Source organism: Natrix helvetica, assembly GCF_964273705.1.
Source record: "Natrix helvetica genome assembly, chromosome: 1".
Lineage (NCBI taxonomy): Eukaryota > Metazoa > Chordata > Lepidosauria > Squamata > Natricidae > Natrix > Natrix helvetica.
The window spans coordinates 55,134,207-55,151,830 of record NC_138548.1 but is presented as its reverse complement, the minus strand read 5'-3'; the positions used below and the strand labels follow the sequence as shown (position 1 = coordinate 55,151,830).

Sequence of the window (17,624 nt, the reverse complement as noted above, 5' to 3'; positions counted from 1 at the left end):
AATTGGATAAGCTGATAAGTTGATAAGCTGACAAGTTCTGAAAAGCTGGACTTCCTAGGACCATTGCATTAAGGAAGAAGGTCAGAAAGAATCTTACCTTGATCCTCAGAGAGTGACCTTGGCTAACTGTCCTGAGAAGGTCTCAGAGCCTTTCAAGTGACTGCTGAATAGCTTAAGGTGGAAGCACAGAAGGAGGCCGGCAGTATCCTTTGGAAGCAGAGGTGGTATTCAGCAGGTTCTGACAAGTTCTGGAGAACCAGTAGCAGAAATTTTGAGTAGTTAATGCCACCTCTGACTGGCCCGCCCCCATCTATTCTCTGCCTCCCGAGTCCCAGCTGATAGGGAAGGAATGCGGATTTTGCAGTAACCTTCCCGTGGAGTGGGTGGGAATGGAGATTTTACAGTATCCTTCCCCTGCCACGTCCACCAAGCTACGCCCACAGGACCGGTAGTAAAACTTTTGAATCCCACCACTGTTTGGAAGGACTTAATTCCATAGCAACAGGCACTGTCATTCTCAAACTTGATTGGGTTCTCCCCTCTCCCCCCCCCCCCCAGTCAAAACACCCTCTGGTTTCCAAAGTTTCCATTTCTGCTTCTCTGTGTCCATGAGATGCTAATAGTTAACTTGCCCATGGTTTGTTTAGTTAACTCAGGGTTGTCAGATTTGCAAGACACACCAAATCAGAAACGAACCCATGATTTACTTGGGTTAAAATGTGGCAGATTATTATATATGGGTGGCCTTCAATTTACAACTATTCATTTAGTGACCATTCAAAGTTACGGCATGAAAACAATGACATGACTACTTTTCACAGTGCTGTAGTATCCCTATGGTCACGTGATCAAAATTCAGGTGCTTGACAACTGACTCATATTTATGACGGTCGCAGTGATCATGTGATCACTTCTGCAACTTTCTGACCAGCAAAGTCAATGGGAAAGCCAGATTCACTTAACAGCCGTATAACAACTGTAGTGATTCACTTAACAACTGTGGCAAGAAAGGTCGTAAAATGGGGCAAAATTCACCTACATTTTTCACTTAGCAACATAAATTTTTTGGCTGAATTATGGTCATAAATTGACTACCTATCGTCCAGTTCTGTCAGTTACACAAACATTGCCCAGTCTTTTAAGTTAATTGGTGCTTCTCTTTACAGCAGATTTCTTAACTCGCCTGTATGAAATTATTAGATTTGCAGTTTTGATTCAGCGGCTAGAAAGAGCTAGTTCCAGACCCTAGATCTGACCTCCCTGTTATCTGTCCTTGCAGATACCTGATGCTCTTGCTAAAAGATCTTTCAACTTGGGGACAAAGCCATCATGCTCTGAAGGCTTTCCTCTCGGTAAAAGGTTTCTCTCACAGCCTTGGGTCAGGTGCTTTCTGAGAAAGCTCCCCAGAAAGATCATGGATACCTATGGGAATTAAGGGATAGATCAAGCCAGAAAGTATGTGCGTTTCTGACCCTACACTTCAATGATTAATCAATAACCCAATCAAAATAAATGAATGGGAAGTAAGTTTAAATTAAATGTCAATCAGCCATCCCAAACAAAACAAACTCTCTCCTCTCAATAAGCATGAGTGGCAAAGACTAAAGAGTGCCCATCTGCTAAGGGACAAAAATTCCAGGCCACATTTCTCTAAGCACCTTTCCTCAAGTGAAGGGGAGGAGCCAGTTTTGTCAGCAGCAAACTGATTCATCAAAAACAAAGGAGACTTATAGGAGAACCCAAAGATCCCATTTTAAAAGATGTCAGAAAGAACTGAACAATTTATCTACTCAACTATGTCAATTTGCTTACAACAAATAAAAAAAAAGGGGGGGGTGCAAGCAAAGAAGCCAGGTGGCCAGCTGGTCACACAGAGAAGGAGGGAAGGAGCAAAGGAAATAGAAAGAAGGGGCAAAGCAGCCACTCCAGAGTACAGTCTTTCTGGACAGTTTCCCAGTCTGTCCTGGCCCTCTCCAAATGTTTCAGATAAAAATCCCATCATTGGGGCCTTGGGAGTTTTTGTTCTAAATATTCCAGTCCCACCTTAGGCATGAAAGCCGACTGGGTGACTTTGGGCTGTTCATTCTCTCAGCCCAACCAACCTCACAGGGTGATTGTTGTGGGAAAAATAGGAGGAAAAAATACCAGATCTGTTTACCAGCTTGAGTGATTTATAAAAATCAAATAATCATGCCAGGTCAGGGGAAGCTACTTCTGCGGTCCTCCGAAGCAGCATTTCCACCAGTTTGTGAAAGTGGTAAAGCACCATGTGTCATTAAGGAGTCATCAAACAAACATAGTACAGTATTAAACTATGCCTAGAAAAATACATGTGTGGAGGAAGGGCTTGGCTAGCAGTCTTGCATGCTTGTATACTGGCCAGCAGACTTTCCGCATTATTGTAAATTTCAGAATTTAAAAAAAAAAGTTTTAAGTTATTGCCAAACTCAAGTAGCCCATTGTTGCTGAAAACCACCATCTATAGAGCTGTGTTTCAAATCTCCACTGGATCTGAATAGCTATAAAGATCACACTTGAGTCTCACCTTGGCTATCTGCCTTAGGCAATTCTCATCCGAGCCCATTTTTGGCCCGGAATATCCACTGCTCTAGGCACATTTCTGTAGGTGCCAAAATAAGTAATGCTTTATGTAGTAACTTAAATCCGCAGCATTTTAAGTCACAACACATTAGCTTGTATTGAACAGCCTCCCTCAGATTATCATCCCCATCGTTCCCTGACATGCTGGCTAAATATGATGAAGGCGGTTGTTTAAGGCACTTAGAGGAGGCCTGTTGGAGGAAAGTCGATCTTTCAAATGACATAGGAACTATGATTTTTGTTGGAACCAAACCACCCCGCACCCTATCTGGATTGGGCTTGGTGCTTAGAGCGTGGTCCCCGATTCAGTCGGTGCTTCTGTGAAATGCTGGAGGGAAGGAACTGGGGAGTGGGTCAGATATTCCCTTTATGAAGGCAGATCGTAGGCAAGCAATTTCCTTGCAATGTTGGGCTGTGGCTGTAAATCTAGCCTCTGCCAGCACAGCTGGTTTGCCTTGGGGGGAAAGAAAGAGAGGAGAGCTGGGGAACTGTGTTCTTGCATTCCACAAATGTTTGCAAATGAGTTCCTGATTTGTGTCAAGTAAAAATTTGTCTCTAGGCTGCCAGAAGATGCCTGTCAAGACACCAATGTTATTCAGGGTGCAGTACTAGCCTTTTTTGTATTTTACTTTTGCTGCAGCTGAGAAACTCTTTTCTGTACAGCCCCCGTTTTGTTCCACTTTGAAAATAAAGCCAGGAACTATATCCTGTTGAGATATAAAATCTCATTTAAAAAAAAGATGTCTGCGATCCACCTTCCCCCTTTTCTCCAGTTTTAAATGACTCTGGTGCTTTTTTCACTCTATTCTCTCTGGTGACATTTTCTCAGTAAGGATTTCCAAAACTCAGCTCTTTCCTTTCCTGGTTTCTGCTACCTGCTTTTCCCATCTAATCTATGTCCCTTGTTGCCTTTCTTATAATAAGTGAACAGAAAAGACTAAGCAATTGGTTTACCTCTGAATGCTATACTGGCTGCTGCCAGATTCTCATTGTCTCTCAAGTGAGAAAGCCAGATAAATCTCCCCCATTATCATCAACAGTAACGCTCTCTCCATTTTTACAGTTTTTCCTCCATTCCCCAGTTAAAAGGCCTCTGATCAGTTCCCCCTCCCTTTTGTAGCACCTCACTGGCTGGCAGGAATTCCCTCAGGATAAAGACAGAGGCCAGAGGTGGAATCTGCATATCAGAAGGCCAGGGCAATCTTCCTTTCTGATTTCACACATACTTCAGGATCAAAGCAGGAGCATCCCAAACTGCATAGGAGGGACACCTTGAAACCAACACATACACAAACCACACCATGAGTTCACACAAAGGACCAGTCCCCCCCCTATAAAACCAAGTCCCTACACCCCATTTTCTTTGTAACTACCTTCAAGAACAGAGCCTTTTGTTCTTGCGAATAAAACCTCCTTTTGCACAGTGTGTCTGGATTTCATTTTTCTTTTCTTTGTTCTTGCTTTAACTCGGCTTGTGGAAACTCCAAATTGTTCTAACAATTGGCACCCTGTGATAGGACCCAAGGCTAACCAAAGCCAGTGGACTCAGTCTGGTAAGTAATCACCTAGCCAGCTCAGACCTGATTTTTGTCTGAAAGGTGTTGCTTCCCAGACTCTGGCAAAGATAGTAAAGGAATCTTTTGAACCAGACAGCTGTTTGAGAGGAGAAGCTTGGCAAGTATCTCCAAATTCTGTAGTTGTGCCCAGGGAGTGAGTGTGTGTGTGTGTGCGTGTGTGTGTGTGCGCGCGCGCACGTGTGCGCATGTCTAGGAAAGTTACCAGCCTAGTTCTTAAATGAAGTCCTTGAAATAGAGAGGAGAGGCCCTTACTCTTCATGGAAAGTAAGTGTCCTCCCAGGCAAGAAAGCCTAGAATTGTTGGCAGGCTTTAGAGGAAAAGTGAAAGAAAGAAAGAAAAGGTAAGAGGGACTGTGTACCTCACTAGGGGGCTCTTTTGGGTGCAGCAAGCAAAAGAGTCAGGGACACACATCACAAAAGATAGGAAAATGGAAAAGGTCACTTTGAAAGTTTCCTTGGTATCCCCAAGGGAGAAGTTGTTAAATGCCCAGAACAGTATGGTGTCCAGGTGGGAAATGAAATCTGTGCACAGGATAGGGAGTAGACCAAGTTTAGGGATGAGGCTAGTAACCTAATTGGGAAAAGCAAAAGTGCTTTCAATTGACAAGAAAAAAAAGAAAGGAACTCTGATCTTTCTTCACTTCTGTGTATTTTGCAACCATTGAGCAAGTATGCTTATTGAATTTTTGTCTTTAAAAGTAAGGAGGCTAATACGGAAAATGGGATTACTTATGTAGTTGATTGAAGAATTGCTAAGTCTTTACAAGTTTGTTTGAGCAGGAACCAAGCTAAGATTTAAGATAAAAGTGACCAACCATGGTGTGTAAAAACTAAGAGCTCTGATTTTTTGTCTTTATGTATATGTATTAAGATCTTGATGTGCCTTAGAGGTAAAAGAATTGATGTGAAAAGATTAACCATGCTTATAATAACTGATTTACACAAGAAATCATAAAAAAACAATGTATCTCCCTTCTTTGGCATAAACTAAGCAAAAAGCCTTGGAGGCTGGTGTGTGTGTGTTTGTGTGTGTGTGTAGAGAAAAGCCCTTTAACTATTCTGACTTATTAACCCTCTCCTCCCCAGTGACAATACTGCAGGGAAATTGATGACACTTTTATGCAGCTATTGAACATCTTTAATTACCAGAGCAAGGTTTCTTTAAGCCTTGTTAGGAAAATACTGAAATAAGCCATTAAAAAAATCTTCACCTAGTTTGCCTGGCTTGCAAAGCAGGGTGTAGAGAAAGATATTCCCTTTCTCTTTGAGTTTTCATCAGTCTTGAGAAGGAATGTTTTGAACTCACTTAGAATAAAAGTTTTATTTTTGGATTTTCTGTATGGATTGTAAGTGGGTTTTATTTATCTGTCTATTTTTCTAAAACATGAGCTATGTCCATCCACAGAAGCCTCACAAACTCAAGTTTGTGTGTATATAAGTAGGGAAATAACCTCTTTTTCCCAACGATGACTTTAAACCTTGGACTTTCCAAATTCTAACTGCAAACTACTCACCCCCAGCCCATTCCACCTCTCCCCGTCTTTCCTCCTGAATCTCCATTCCTCATCTCCTACCTGATTGCTCAACAGATTCCTATTGAGCTAAATGATAATAGAATCTGAATGATTCCCCCTCTGCAGCTAAAGGAACAACTTTGTTGCAATTAAACTTGCGTTTGGATTTTAAAAAGAAAAAGAAAGTAGCTAGTTGTAAAGGAATGGAAAGCGTAATGTTTTCAATAAAAAGAATCAGCGTTTTCAGTACAAAGGACTGTCTTTCAAACAGTTTCCTTCCTTCTGCATGCTCTAGGAGGGGAGAGGTTTGGACATTTTCAGTTACTCTATAAGCCATTTTCCCTGAAAGGTTGATCCCAATCAATTTGATCTCAAAGGATCTCTTTAAGGGGTTGGGAGCAGAGGGCTGAGACATTCCTTTCAATGTGAATTTCTCTGTACCTGCTCATTTTCACTTGCAGATTATCCCAGAACTGAGGTCAGGATTGAAAAGAATTGGAAAAGTGGGGAAAAGGCTACAGGTATGTGCCCCCCTCCTCCTCCTTTCCTATCCTCCTTGTAAGGTTGAGTTCTGGAATGTGGGGCTGATTGAGGTCATTTCCTCCTGTTATTTTCAGTGTTTTTGTAGGCAAATTTATTTTCCTATAGTATGCTTGATTTTTAAGAGTATATATGCCTTGTTTGTGGGAAGGATGATTGATGGTTATGTGAATGGGATATTGATAGGAAATGGTGTGTTTCTCTTTTTTTGCATTCTGGTTCTAACCAACGAACCAAGGATACAAAGTTTGACATGCTTCTGCTTAAAATAATTTAAGATCTAATAAAGCATGTGCATTTGGAACTCCTTGCTACTAGAAAAAGGGGTGACAAGCTATTGTTAAATGTGGTACTAAATCTTCAGTCGCCATTTCTTTGTATGGACATAGATATCTCTGAGTTTTTTTATGATGGCCCCGAAGAAACCACCACCTGGGAAGCCTGGATCTTCTCCAACATCTTCAACATCCAGCCCAATTGTTCAACAGTCACTAACTTCGTTTCTACCCAAAGCCCCTGAAGAGGACTCAGTAACTCATCAGCTGCTTCAAAAGATTTTAAAAGGGCAGGATGAATTGAAAAAACAATTGAGAGAAATGAATGAACAACCCAGAGAATATCAAAATCAAACTGCACAAAACAAACAAAGAATAGATGTTCTGGAGGGAGGGGGTAGCTGAGATGAGGGGGGAGGTGAGGGTGGTCCAGAGAGGAAATTTAGAACTTGAGAACCACATGATAAAAATGGAATTTGAAAGGATGTCTTTTTTCCTTAGATTTCAAAACGTAATTGAGACTGACAATGAAGACTTGAAGGAGATTATGACAACAATGTTAGCTGAATATATTAAAAAAGACAAACAGCAGTTAGGATGGGATATTGATTTGGTTTATAGAGTTAATTCAGCTTATGCTAGAACACACAATGTTCCAAGAGAGGTTCATATTAAATTTCTTAGAAAGGCTACAAGAGATGAGATTCTGGGGGCACAAAGGGGGCAAACATTAAAATACAAGGACAAAGAGATAGCCATCCTGAAACAGATCCCGAAGAAAGCAAGAGATAAGAGGAAAAAATATTCCTCTTTAGCAAAAAAATATTTGATAAGGGATTCTGGTTCCGGTGGCTATTGCCAGAAGGTATGTTGATTTTCTGGGAGGGCAGCAGAGTTAGAATTAATACAATTATGGAGGCGGAGGCCTTCATGGAAAAAAACAAAGCACTCCTAGACAAAGTGGAGGACAGTATACAAGATATGAAGGAGGGAGGGGCCAAGGCTTTGCTGGCAGGCCGGGAGGGGGGAGGAGGCAACAATGAGAAGACTCAGATCACCAAAGTAAGCTAGAAAAATATTGCAATTGTTGATACAATGAATTCTTTGTTAAATACAAAGTAAATGATTGAAATTATTTAAAGACACAATGTAAAAATAAGCTGTCAAGATTTAGTCAAGCAATAATATCTTGTTTATTATTTTGTAAAGGTTATGAGACTTGGGTGGAATACCATTTTCTGCACGATGTAGCTGTCAAAATTTGTATCCATACCTACTACCCCTTCCCTTAAAATTTTGTAAAAACCAATAAAAAACTTTGTTTCAAAAAAAATGTGGGTACTAAATCTGTTCTTTTCCCTGGAGCAAAGGAAAAGAAAGCAAGGGATTTTTTTAAAAAAAGTTTGGTCTTATAGTTAAGGCACCAGGTTAGAAAGTAAGAGAGATTGTGAGTTCAAGTCCTGCCTTAGCTATATGAAAGCCAGCTGGATGAGTCATTCACTTGGTCAGTCATTCTCTCTGAATGCTAGGAAGGAGGCACTGGAAAGCCACTTCCGAAAATGTTGCCAGGAAGATGGATTCAGCAGCATAAGTTTATTTTTTTCAGGAAAATGTTATGTAAATTTTCCTTCTAGTCTTCAAAAAATAAGGTTTTCCAAACTTGATGGGATCAGGGAAAGGGGGGCTTTTGACTCCTCAGCTATCCTATTGCTATCTTTTATTTTCCCAGTTACCCTATTTCTACTTGCTGTGGTTTACATTACAGTTCAAGGCTGGCTTTTGAAATGCATAACTTTTACCCGTGTGTTTTACCAAGATGGGTTATGGGAACAAGTTTATTGGATTTCATCTTTGTCCCTTAAGGTGGCATCTGATAAGGGTGATAGAGGGAGAGGGGGGGAAAGAGAGTAAAGTTTTTTGGAACATTTGAGGGAGCCTCCATGAACAGTAATAGTCTATCTGAAACAAGGAAAAATTCTCTTCCTTAACTTTTGGCTCTGGAAGCAATTCATTTACTAAAGGGACACATATCCTCTCAGCTCTGCAAGATCCCATCCTAGAAAATTAGTAAGGAAATGGGAAAGTATAAAAATCCTTTGCAACGGGAGCAAGTAGGATTGTAATGATCAATCTAGATTTTTTTCAACAGGGTTGTTTTAATGTTTTGCATTTATGTTAACCCCTTCTGATTTATTGCCTGTAAAAAGCAGCCATCACAAGCAATGGACACCCCCCTCCATGGAAGGCACAGAGATGACCCACTGAGACTTTTCAATTCTCTGCATTGTAAATTCAGGCAGTCCCTTTCCACAGGTTACTTCACCAACAGGAAAAAATAGAAATGCGGACTCATCAATTTCCTAAAAAAATTTTTTTTCAGCTGATCTTTGTCCTGTCCAACCATTAAAGGAGGGGAAGCCACTCATCATCACCTAGTCTATGCAGCAAAAAAAAAATTGAAAACAAGAAACTGCTTTCCTGCTAATGGACACAATTGAGAGAGAGAGCTGCAGGAACCTGGCAAATGATTCCTGTTGTGGAACAAGCCTAGCACTAATGAGCATAGATGTACAGTGTATGGTATAATAGGAGCCTGGTTTCCCCACAATAACAGCTGATGGTTGTCTTTTTGGTTGGGTAGACTTCAATAGAATGAGGAGGGCTGCAGCCACTTCACAAGGAGCATTGATGCTTTCACCAGAAAAAAACAAGGCTCGCCTTTCTCCCTCCTACTGACAAGATGTACCTGCATTTCAGCTGCCAATTTCTTATCTTGGAACAAATGATTTAGGACTGATGCTATGCTTTTCAGCAGATTAATGTAATGCCATGGAGGAGGTGACAAAATGGATATTGACCTCTATGCTTCTACTTATTATGTTTTCACCTGTTATATGAATTTATTACGTCATGTAGTTACAACACACACACATAAAGAGGGTGCTTTAGGCTAAGCTAGGAGGCTAAAGAATAGGGAGGAAAAGGCAACAGAAAACTACTTCCCACTGTTGCTAAGAAGACAATATGGATGTGTTTCCAAAGTTAGGAATAGAATTTGACGGGAGCTGAGAATAGAGCCCATTTGTTTTTAGCAAATTAAGAATTTGGGGCAATTCTTGATTAGTTTCTTCCTTCCTGTTGAATTTCAGGTCATTCTATGCTTCTTGTCACTTTGAGAATTTGGTGCTACAAAGCACCAACGTCATTTTTTTTTACCTTAAACAAAGCCAAACAGTTCAACCCCACACATGGCCTTGACTGGCAAATCCAACTTGGATGATCTCATTGAACATGTTTGCTGGTAACAACGTCCTCTTGCTTTGATGGTGTTGATTTTCCAGTCAGCATGTTGAAGTGGTCCAGCCATACATTAATCTCTAATGCATAGATCAGCCATAAATTGTGTTTGAAATTAACTTTCTTTCTGTTTAGCTTAGAAGTCCATATACTTGAAATTGGTTGTTGTTTTTTGCTTGCATCTTAATTGATGTTCCTATATTCTCTGCATACAAGCTTGTGTGTAAGGAAAAGAACTGCTAGCCCTATACAGCGCCTGGCCCTGGTGTGCTATCTTTCCCTCTATTTCTCTGCTGTGTTCTCTCTCCCCTCCTCCCCCTGCCCCTAAAGACCTTGTTGAGCTCTCTCTCCTCTTGGGAACATAAACAATCAACATGACTAAATCAACACAATCAGTATTTTTCTTCCCCAAGGCTATTCCCACCATGGGATGCTCTGTAACTCGTGTGATGGTGCAGAATCTGCTAAACATTATTAGCTTGGTTACCAGCAGCTAGCCAGCTGCCCTTTCTCTTCTCCACTCCTCCCATTCTCAATTCTGCCTGTACATAGATTGTTTATCAAAAGGAGGTGCCAAAGAAAAGGGGGGGGGATCTCAGCTGTTGGCCTCCGCTTCTGATTAATAAAATATTGATTTAAAATCCCTTTTCCTGACTCATCTCTTCTTTTTTGAAGAGGAAACTGAAAAGATTCTGAAAAGGGCTATTTTTAAAAACAGGTGGAGGCAAGGAAGGAAAATAGAATATTTTTAGGAAATCAATCAAAGGATAGCAATTTAATCTATTTTTTTCAGGCTACTAGAGATTCTTTCTGTGTATAAGCACACATATTTCTACTACAATTGATGGTTTATTCACCCTACCAGGTTTAGACAGAAGGCCACTAAACCTGAGGAGGGAGGTTTTTTTTCTCTAATCCCAACAAGAAACAGGGGTGAGAGGCAGACTCAAGATAGGAAAAGGTGCCCCTTCCTCCTAACTCCAACATCTTGCATGCCTTATGTTAAACAGTTAAAAATATTGGCCTTGAATGTGCTTCATTGAGACAATGGGTTGAAAATGGGTTGAAGTCCTTTTTCAGTCCAGGAAATTCACTACATTCTGCTGACTAGTGAACTGTTACAATTTGATCAAGACTGATCCAACCCCAGCTGGATCTGGCAAGTTTACAGATTATAATTCAAAGCTCTGCATCCTTTTACCTTGCTTGAGCCATCCTAGAGAAAACAGACAGTTAAGAGGAAAACTGGTGAGGGAATCAAATTTGATCGAATTAAAATTTATTGAATTATGGACAACATGAGAACATCTCTGATGATATTTTACCATTTCTGCTTTCCATCATATCAACACTGACAATTTGGTGGCATGTGAAGTCTTCAGTGCATCACTTGCACACATCAGAGCCCTTCTTCACTAAAGACTTTAAGTATGATTTGATCCAAATAACATCACAATAGGAGTATTGGTCTGGGCTCGCTCTGTGTCCTTGATGCTAGCAACACATATGGTCTCATTTGGAGAGGAGGCAGGAGGGAAAGTATTGTCAGCATGCTGAGTAACAAATAGCAATGGCACCATTTTCTGCCCTTCTCCCAGACCGTTCTCCTTGGAACCTGATCCAAGCTGGTTGTATGGATGAACCTCCCACAAACTTAGCAAAAATGAAACTGTTGCATACTTTAACTTTGTGACAGATGAAGCAAGAAAAACTGGTTGTTTTCTAGAACTGGAAAGATTAAACATGAGATTGTTTTAAATGTGGGATGGGAAAACGTAAGGCCAGCATCATTGTAATCAAAGGGGGATGCGAGGATGCCAGTTTTCTGGTGCAAGGAGAAAATAGGGAAGGATTGAACTATGCTAAAAACACGAACAAATCTTTGTTTTTCAAAGGTTTCCCCCCCCCCCTCAAAGCTTAGGCCATACTAAATCTGTAACACTAAAACCCTGTATATACTTTGCCCTGTCCAACTGGGAACATATAGGTGCCACTGTAAAGCTGGCAAGCACAGCACGAGGGCAGATGTCTGCCTACAGACATCTTGACTACAGAGCTTGACTGCGGTATACTAACTTGGAACAAGGAGGTGCTAGATTGTAGTAGGCTACCAACAAGGCATATGATAATTTAAGCATAATGCAGAGAAGATAAAAGGGAGTATCAGAGAAAGCTTGAAACTCCACAAATCCTTTATCAGTTGGACTCCTTCAAAACTTCCATTTAATCTTCCTCCCATCTCTGAAATATTCTGAAATGTAATGACAGCTTGGCATAGTATCTGTGCTTTATTTCAGGATGCGGTGTGGTTGTTTAAAAGAGAGAGCAAGAGAGAGCGAAAGAACGTTAATCTAAATCTGGAATCCGAGGCACAGCTTAGTAGGAGAGAGTTCCCAATAAACCTACTTGTATAGAAACTGATCTAAAAGGTGATACTGGAAAATGAAAATGACTGCCCCCTTTTAATTTTGCCAAGTTTCTGCCGGATTTGAGCCTTTGTTTGGAAGACATAGATATAGATGAAAGCTGTTTGTAGTATTTGTGTGCAGGAATGCATTCTTTAGCAGAGAGTAATGACAACAACTCTTTGAGGGGTGGACTGGAAAGAGGCTGTTGACATTAATGGGGCTGGGACACAACCAAAGCTCCACTTCTGAATGAATGCCAAGCGTTGCTTTCCTGAACTCCTTCCAAGCCCCGATTTGCATTCTCCTGGTGCTAAGCGCTTCTGAATCGCACTGCAAGAAAATAGACCCCTTTTTTCTTCTACCTCCCCTCATGTTCACATCTCAGAAAAGATTAAAACACAGAGGAGGGAGGGGGGGGGAGGCAGAGAATTACGGTATGCCAATTTGTTTCTGTTGCCAGCAGAAGTCCTTGTCCTTTCAGTAATGCCAAACGGGATAAAGTTCCCAGGAAAACACTTCATTGAGAAGAAAACCTTCCAGAGCCTCTCGCCCCTCCCCCACTGCGGCATCGATCACCAGCCTGTTCAAGAGATTCTCACAATGTCAGCAAAATGCAAGAGAATGAGGAGGCGAGCTTTATGCATGTGGGTGTAAATCCTGATCAGACTTTGCTACCAATACAACAATCCACAAGCAAACCTTGCTCCAATTTATTCAGTTCCTAAACAGTTTTCTTCCAGGTTGCTGGTCTTCCCTGTCCTGACTAAAAAAACAGTCAACAGGCTGTCTGCCTTGTTTCTTCCAGAAGCTCACAACACCATTCCTAACACTTCCTCCCTTATTTTTTTCCCCTTACCTACCAACCCAGTAAGTGTTATGGGCCATAAGCAAGATTTCATGGCTGATGGCGGACCTGAATCTGGATCTGTTTTTAGCTCCACACTTAATCACATGAGTTCTTCCTGCGTGTTGATCCTAATTATGACAGCAGAATTCTACATTTCACCCAAGTAGCCAAAATGTCCTGTTTTTGTCTTGTACCAAACTCCCTTCTACTTCCTCTTCCTATGCTATATACCAGCAGTCACCAACTGGTGGTCCGTGGACCACTGGTGGTCTGAGATAAAAGTTTTGGTAATCTGCAGAAAAATTATTTGCATTTTTTATATTGCACTAAATCAGGGGTCCTCAAACTACAGCCCTTGGGCCGGGTACATGCAGTGAACCCTTGTGTTGCTGCAGACTTGCCACAGTATTTTATAAATCTTTTTTCCCCATTTTTTTAAAAATGCAAGATTCTGTTTTCATTAATGAAAACCTAGGGTTCTATGTGTATATACGTATCATACTATCAAGGGATTTCCATCCTACAGTACCATAAAATATGGAAGAGTATCGCTTGTTCATATATTTTTGCTCCATCACTTACATAGCTCCCCTTTTAAGAGATGTTTTAGAGTGACAAGAGAAATGCCTGGCAGGAGCTGCTTCGAATTAGAAAAGCAATTATGCTTAAAAATAAGCAAAGGGCTTTGTCCTCGAAGATTTTGGCCATTCTTTCAAGGACATTTAATTCCAGTTTAATACAACATCTGACCACATTATTGTGGCATCCAAATTATAAAGCAAATTTTGCTAGATGCTCATTCATTTACCTTTTAGAAAGTCATGCTATATTTTGTTATGTGAGAAATGTTTTTTATAAATTATTACTTGCATACAGCATTTTAGTAACTATCAATTATTATTTTCTCCTTTACTGCATCACCTTTTAAAATATTTTATAGACTTTAGTCTGAATAGATATGGCCTTAATTTATGTGGGCTAAGTTAAATTGGACAGTTAGGACTTGAAAGGCAGATTTCCAGAAAATTCAGCGAAGTCAAAAACATCCCAGAGAAAGATCATAACCACTTCCACGCTATTGATAAAAAGTAACTGAAACCACTGAATGACTACAATTTCGTTCAGACTGGAATAGCTATTTTTAATGTTTTGTTAACCAAATTAGTCCCAACTCTTGCCAGCTGTATAGGATATTTTAACCTAGTAGCAGTCTATAGCTTTTCTAAGAAAATGCCAGTGGATCTCCCTGATACCATCTATCTACTTTATTCATTGTTTTTTTTTTTACAATTCTATTGTATCTGTTGTCAAATGTATCTGTTGCCACAATCATGTTGTATGAGTATGAGTGTGAGTGAATATGTAGGGAGAGCCACACAATCTAAGTGAAAGACACAGTTTTAAAGGATTGTAGACACAGGTATCCACATTTAACAACATCAGTATCACTATCTCACAGCACATTTTCATTGCTTGTGTTTCAGTGGCAGAATTAAATCTTAACATAGTAACATGCTTTGTTATTTTCCTTTCCTTATCCCCTTCCTGTGACTGTCGTGATTGTAGAAAAGTGCTATTTGAGTCAGTGGTGGGATATGACCGGTACGCGCTGGTATGCCCCGGTACAGGCGTACCAGTGCCTGCTGGGAGCACCAGGTACCGTTCCAGTACAGTGCTCTGGAGGGCCTGCCCTCCCGCTCTCCTTGCCAGTATTTGAGCTGATCAGGGCTTTTGCACACGTGCACGGAGCGTACGGCGCCTGTGTGGCGCTCCGCCGAGGTGGTAAGTACACATGCACATGGTGGACACCGGGCCCCGTTGCAATGTACCAGTTGCAACGTGATCCGGAACCCAGCACTGATTTGACTGCTTTTCATGGGCTCCAATGCATTTTTCTGCCTTTGAAGCTGAAGTTATGCACAACTATAGTACTGTGGCCTTTCAGATGCTGCATTTAGCACCACCTACAATTTGTCAATAAAATTCTTTAAAATTTGCCACTATTGCATCTGTAGTACAGGACATATATTTGTACAATATTGATGACCCCAGATGCCCTCTATTTCTAATATCCTGCCATTTTTAGACAAGAAGGAACTTAATGCCCTTTTTGAGGATCATTTCTATTTTATTATTAACCTGTTCAGTCACCAAGTGTACGATCTAATATTTTACAGAACTCAGGCAGGCAGTCAAGCAAAATGGGGGTGCAGGGAATGCAGCTGAAAAAAAGTAATATACTGAAACCAAAGGGATCTGTGGTGGGGGTGAATTTTTAAAGATTATTTCAACCTTACACAAAACTACACATAACCATTATATTGCAACCCCAAAGAATAGCAATTCACACACACCATAAGCAGTGGTGGAATTTTTTTACTGCCGGTTCTGTGGTTGTGGCTTGGTGGGCATGACAGGGGAAGATTACTGCAAAATCCCCATTCCCCCACCCACCCCTCAGCTGGGACTGGAAGACAGGGAATAGATGGGAGCGGGGCCAGTCAGGGTTGGTATTTATCTACTCAAAATTTCCACTACCTGTTCTTCAGAACTGATCAGAATTGCTGAATACCACCTCTGCCACATATCCTGAGAAGAGCAAGAACACATGAAAACACCAGCTTTCGCCCTTTCTCATCTATACACATTTCTAACTCAACCCCCTTGAACTGGAGCCAACCCCCATTTTCAATTCAACAAACACACCATCAGCCGAGAACATGCAAAAGATATTGCTGAATGCCAATAGCCATTCATTTGTCATGCATCCCTTTGCATCTAATGTACTAAATTGCCATGTATCCCTTTACATCGTGTATATATTTCGTGTGCTCCATATCGATTTCTCTATTATAGAAGTATATATACTCTTGCGTAGAGGAGGAACTGATTGGGATTATTGCTAAATGACCCTTCCCCAGCATTATTCCCCCTCCCCGGCAAATCTCTACCAGCAGCGCAAGGATTGAGGCGGCGCTTGCATTTGTGCGCGCGGATAATTTTCAGGGTACAGCAATGAATAGCAAAGTTGGGGGGGTCGTTGGCTTCTCTTCTTCGTTCGCTTCCGCTCGGGAGTTGGCAGCCTGCCCGTCGCGGAAGCAAAGGACTCTGGGAAGCCGAGGGCTCCCCCGCCCCAAAGCTCCGGCATTAAGTAGGCCTGACAGCTCCGCGCCTTCCCCACTTGGCCGCCGTCCAAAGGGCTCTTTCATTTGAAAGGCTGGAAGGCTGCCATGTGCGATGCAGATTTGCTGTGCCTGCTCTCATAAGGAACTGATAAATGCCGCTGCTGTTGCCATGGCGACGGAGGCTATCAGAATGGCCTTGTGATCTGCTGCCTCGCCGCTGTGCTGGATTCCCCCCCCCCTCTCTCACATTCCCCCTCTCCCCCTTTTTGCCTCCGGTGGTGAAATAAAAATCTGTTTTTATAAAGTTAACCCTTGAATGGCAGGAATGAAGCGACTGGGAAAGTGCCAGAGGAATTTCTTCAGCAAATCTCCCCTGCCAGCATTGGCTGCAGGGGAAGGGAAGGCCTTGGCTCCGTTTTTTGTCCTTGCCTGGTGCAAAGGAGGAAGGAGGAGGGGAGTTCCCCCTCTCGCCTCATTCGGGCCAGCCCAACCCGTTCTTGCTGCATCTGATTTCACTTTATTGACTGGCTTCTCTGAGCACGTGGAGAGCTTGCAAGCATTGGGAAAATCGATCCTAATGACTTTTGAAAGTCTGGCTGTAAATCAGTCAAAATCCCAGGTAAGGAGGATTCCAAGCAAGACTGAAAGCTGTGTAATACAATAACAAGATACTTCTACCATTATAAGTTGGGTTATTATTTATTCAATCATTATCTTTGTTTTTTTTCCCCTCCCCTCCCCAGAATTTCCCATCTAGCATACTGGCTAGGGCCTTGATGGCAAAACTATGGCATGTGCACCACAGATGGCACGGGGAGCCCTCTGCAGGCATGCAAGCCTGCGTCCCAGCTCAACTCCACCATGCTGGCAAGCTTATTTTCAGGTCTCTGCCGCGCATGTGTGGGGGTGGGGTGCATGTGGGAGACATATGCATATGTGTGTGGGGGGATTGCATGTCAATGTGCAAGGGTTAGGGGTGCAGCCCCCCCTGCACCCTCTTTTTGGTCCCAGGAGGTGTCAATGAGGCCTACTAGGCCCAAAACGGTCCATGGGTGTGTGTGTGCAGCATCCCCCCTCCCGTGCCATGTTTTTGGTCCCAGGAGGCTGCAGAGAGGTCTGCTAGGCCCTAAACAGGATGTGGGGAAATCACATGTACAGGGGAGGCGAGACAGTCATGTGCACATGCACAGGGGCCAGGGCGCACAGGAGTGGGAAAATCGCACATACATTATATTATGGGTGTGGGCGCGTAACATTTTTGTCACACAACAAACAGGTTAGCCATCACTGGCCTAGGGAATTCTGGGAATTGAAAGCCACAAGTTTTAAAAGTTACTAAGATTGAGAAACTCTTCTTTAACCCAATGCCCTGCCTTCCCGTGGCAGTACAGGTAGTCCTCAATTTATGACAGTTCATTTAGTGATGGTTCAAAGTTACAAT

General features: G+C 41.9%; 1 long non-coding RNA gene across 1 annotated transcript; it reads left to right on the top strand.

Annotated features, from left to right (window-relative positions):
- Positions 1–4,397: 4,397 nt before the first annotated feature.
- LOC309385473 lies at positions 4,398–7,827 on the top strand. The gene is made up of 3 exons (XR_014174232.1): positions 4,398–4,518; positions 6,153–6,212; positions 6,621–7,827. It is a non-coding gene; the product is annotated as an uncharacterized lncRNA (long non-coding RNA).
- The last annotated feature ends 9,797 nt before the right edge of the window (positions 7,828–17,624 follow it).